Here is a 5,380-nt window from a genome sequence, read left to right on the forward strand (position 1 = left end):
CCCTGCCATGAGTGATCCATGTTCATAGTCGTGTTTATGGCATGCCTCTAGTGGGCGTCTCAAATCACTTCAATATTTACGGAAATCATCTGTTAAACCATCTATTAAACACTTTTGCACATATGTACATACATACAATTATATTACTGAGTTATTTTTTGTTATTCAACTGGATTTAGATAAAATTATTAATAGTGGCAATATTTTAGCCACAAGTTCTATAGCTGTTTCGATAGATTCATATTTCATACATATTTTTAGGTTTAAGTTATTTTTGACATTTTTTTTGAGTACCTAGTTATGATTCGCAACGTAAATGGAATCTTTCTTAGACGTGAGCAAGCTGCACTTCAGGCAGAAGTCTAAGCTAGAGAAACTTTTGTACAAGTTTATGCTTGACGTCAGGGGAAATGCTATGCAAATAGCTTCTCAGGGTGCATCAGAAACATCTGATGAAACAGCTTTTCGGAGTAAGGCAAACGCACAGCGTATAGGTCAGGGGTCTGAAATTCTTAGAGCGTATTTGAAACATGTGGTTTTGAATAGAACGCAACATTGGATTACAGTAGCCACGGGTGAAACTGATAAATCTCGACAGTTCCTAAACTGTGTAAAAAAATACAACGAATGCTTTCATATGGTATCATTATTTTCCACGACGTTCACAGTGCGGGGCCAAGAAAACCACAAAATTGGATCTCTGTTGCCAATACTTAATGAACAGCCACAATTTTTACAAGTGTATTTTATGGTCAACGACGATGCGACGACTAACGGACGAGGTAGCGGTTGTGGTTGAAGCCGCTGATTCCACAGCACCGACGAATGTTACCGATATTTTGATGCCAAGTAAAATTAAATCAAATAAAATTAATTTCCAAAAATTGCAATAACAAAAACACATTTCGTCGGCACTATAACAAGCGGAAACCGTGCCGCCGCAATGTGAGCCGTTTCACAACCAAACTGAGGTTCGCACTGGTTTTAGCTTACGTTATGATTATTTGATGTATAGAAATAAGTTCTAGCTAGTAAGAACTCGTACATATGTAAGTTTTTAGTAAGTAAGCAAAATTTGATTATAAAAACTAAGTAAATTTGTTGAATAAAGAGAGTTCAATTTTTGCCAGCAGCAAAGGTGCGTGTTGATATTATTGGTGGGCAGCATTAACTGACGCCCGAGACTTCAAATTTAAATTGTCTATATCGGTTGAAAAAAGCAGCGTTAGAAAACTCAAAATCGCGCATTGATAAAATTGTTGTTGCCCGCGAGCAGAAAAAAACAGCGTTAGGAAACTGCTGTTATCTAAACAAAGTGTTTAAAGTAACTCTAAACGCACATTGATAAAACTTCTTTTATCCGCGTGTAAGTAACTAAGCAGCTTAACAAAACTGCTGTTATCTAAAAACGTGCTCAAAGAGACTCAAAACTGTGCATTAATAAAAACTATTGTTGCCCCTAAACAAGAAGGAATCAACGTAGAAAAGCTGACATAACACCAAGTGCTCAAAGTGACTCTAATGCGACAATAATAACTGTGTAACTGAGAAAATTATTCTCGCAGCATATTCAACTGTGTAGACAAAAGTGCAAAACCACCAAGACAACAATCAAATCCTGAACTGTGACGTCATCAAGTCCCAAGTAGCGGAGTAAAACACCTCAAAAAGGAACAAGTGGACCGCCCGAAATCAGGATGCAGAAGCTGATACTCCCGATACTGTTGTAAGAATTAAAATTAAGTTATTCACCTTTTTGTAATCAAATTTATGTATTGAGCAATTTAAAATAAATTGTAATAAGAGCAAGATTATAACAATTAGCAATAGAAAAAATTGTAAAAACTGGTGAGCCTCAGTATGGAGCAAGTACAAGAAGCCATCACACACTTGACAGGCGCTATAAGCGCGCAAATCGAGCAAGCTAAGATATTGAACAATAGAATAAATCAAATAACCTTATTCACTTAACAGAGGCAGACCTAGCCGAAATTAGCAGATTGCCTGATAGTTTAAAGAACCTACCGACATTCGAAGGAGACCCGATCCAATTTATCTCCTGGATCCACAATGTAGAATCTATTTTACAGGACTATGAGGTGATAAGGACGAAGCCACTCTATAGAGCCATCTTACGGCACATTAGGCAAAAATTGAAAGGTCCTGCGGATACGGCCTTAATATCATATAATATATTTGATGACGACTGGGGGACAATCAGGAGTTGTTTGTCACTGCACTACGCAGACAAACGCGACCAAAGGATCCTAGAACACGAACTAGGATCCTTATCTCAAAAGCACTTTAGCGTAGAGCAGTTCTATGCTCGAATTAATCACCAATTATCTTTGATAATCAATAAAATAAAGGGACAGGACTATTCCAGAGAAACTAGTAGCGTGCTACTAGAAACTTATAGGAACCGAGCCCTTGTCGTATTTATCAGAGGCCTAAACGGTGAACTATCCAGGATGCTAGTCATCCAACGACCCAAGAACTTACCCGAAGCATACGCTTCCTGTCTTGAAATACAAAACATTAACCTAAGAAACTATTCAATCAACCCAAGGAATATAGGTAGCTTAAGCCAAACGCAAAGAAACCAAATGAACCAAAAACAAGTATTTGTACCAAAGGAATTAAACTCGTTCGAAAAAAATCAAATCTATAATAAAAATATTTAAACTCAAGTGCTACCTCCACCTAGGCCAACCCAACCCAAGCCTGCGGTCCCGATGGAGGTAGACCCTTCAATACATTCACAAAAAATAAATTATATGAACCGACCGGTAAATATACCTTTAGTAAAGCCATCCAACAGTTCTTCAAATATTCCTAGGAAACACCCAAAATTATTTAATATTCAAACAGAGGACCAAGAATTTACTGAAGGTGGAAAGTGCGAAGAAATAAATTTTATGACAGACGCCTCTCTAGTTTACCCCATCTAGAACTCACCTTAAAAAATGGGGGTACCTTAAAGTTCCTTATAGATACAGGAGCTAATAAAAATTTTGTGTGTGAAAAACTTTCAAGGAATTCCAGTAAACTTAGATGTATTTTTGAAGTCCAATCAGCCGCGGGTCCAGTAAAAATAACCCATAAACTGTGTGGATCATTTTTTAAAAGTATAGGTATAACAAATAAGATTGATTTCTTTATATTACCTAATTTAAAGTCCTTTGATGGCATCATAGGTGATGATACCCTCAAAGAATTGGGAGCGATTATAAACAGAAAAAATGACACGCTAACCCTCGGGGATGTGGTACTGCCACTAAAACAAAAAGTATCAAAACAAATAAATAATATTCAAGAAACGACCCATGAACAGGAGGTTAGGGAAATAATAAATAAGTACTCGGAACTTTTCGGACCAGTCTCTGACAGTGGGACAATCAATACAACCGTATTAGCAGAAATAAGAACAACAAGTGAAGAGCCGATCTATACAAAATCATACCCTTACCCAACCAACCTCCGGAGTGAGGTAGAAAGACAGATAGCAGAACTTCTGGACAATGGTGTAATAAGGCCTTTAAAGAGCCCATATAACCCACCATTGTGGATTGTACCAAAAAAATCAGGACCGACAGGGGAAAAGAAGTACAGAGTTGTCGTCGATTTTAAACGACTAAATGCAGTAACGACACCTGACTCCTACCCTATACCTGATATAAACAACACTCTTGCTAGCTTAGGCGAGTGAAGTTATTTTACCACACTCGACCTTACATCCGGATTCCACCAAATCAGGATGAAGGAAAAGGACATAGAAAAGACAGCCTTTTCAACAACCAATGGTAAATACGAATTTACTAGGTTGCCGTTCGGCTTAAAAAATGCCCCTTCCATTTTTCAGAGAATGATCAATGACGTTCTCAAACCTCTTATAGGGAAGTCCTGCTAAAGAAGAACATCTAAACAATATTAAAGATGTATTCGCGCTCTTGTGTAAAGCAAATCTAAAGGTCAATCTAGAAAAATCCAAATTTTTCAAGACGAAAGTGAAATTTTTAGGGCATATCGTTACAGGAGAAGGTATTTTGCCAGATCCTGAAAAGATATCCGCTATTAAAAAGATAATTCACGAAGAACCTCATCCAAGGTACCACAGGCACCGCATTACACGTGAAGCTTACAATAAGGAAAAACTAATTGAAATCTTAAAAAGCGTTCTCAATCCAAATATAATCAATGGTATTAAAATCCACGAAAAATATATTTCATTATTACAGCAGGTATACCAAGAATATTTCTCACAATTTCGTATCAGGATAACACAGAAAGTGGTTACTGATATCCCTGATGAGGAAGTTAAATTTAAAATAATAGAACAGGAACACAAAAGAGCTCATCGAAACGGTAAGGAAAATAAAACCAGATATTGGAAAGATATTACTTCCCGCAGATGACTAAACTTATTAAAAAATATACTAAGTCATGTGAAATTTGTGGATGTAATAAATACGACCGACATCCACAAAAACCCAAGTTACAAGCAACTCCCATACCTTCATACCCAACAGAAATACTGCATATAGACATTATAGAAATATGCGGTGAAAAGTTTATTACGTGCGTTGACAAATTCTCTAAATTTGCGAAATTTTTTACAATCAAGAATAAATCAGTATTGCATATCAGGGATAAGCTGATAAAGCTTCTTCACTATTTTACTGTACCAAAGACATTAGTCATGGATAACGAGGGCAGCTTTATAAGCCCAATAGCATTGAATTATTTAGAAGGATTAGGAATAGAGATCTATTTAGCACCACCCCAAAAGAGTGAGGTTAATGGTGCAATAGAACGTGTGCATTCCACTATTGTTGAAATAACCAGATGCCTCCAAGTGGAATACTCTGAATGCTCTATTAAAGCAATCATCAACATTGCAGTTGACAGATACAATAACACTATACACTCAGTTACGAAAAAAAAGCCAGCCGACATTTTCTTTGGAAGAACGCAGATAATTAATTTCCAAGATCTAACAAACTTTAAAGAAATAGTTAATTCTGACCTCCGAAATGAAATAGCCAGAAACCCAAAAAATATGTTAAGTTATCATAACAAAAAGAGATCAAAAATAAAGAATTACGAACTAGGTGATACTGTATTTAAAAAGAACAAACAGATTAAGGGTAAAACTAAACCTATTTTTATAAAAGAAACTGTCGCTAAAAACAATACCGTAACAATAACTACTAAAAATAATAGAAACATTCATAAATCGCATTTAAGGAACTAACAGGCTTTTATCTTTTAGACTCTTACCGTACTGGACGACTGCGACGGTAGACACTTACGAATATAACAGCCCGCTCGTAACGATCAAACAAGTTCCTACCAGGTCTTACCCGCAATATTTCAGAAT

The sequence above is a fragment of the Bactrocera tryoni genome, unplaced genomic scaffold (genome assembly GCF_016617805.1).
Source record: "Bactrocera tryoni isolate S06 unplaced genomic scaffold, CSIRO_BtryS06_freeze2 scaffold_25, whole genome shotgun sequence".
NCBI classification, from domain to species: domain Eukaryota; kingdom Metazoa; phylum Arthropoda; class Insecta; order Diptera; family Tephritidae; genus Bactrocera; species Bactrocera tryoni.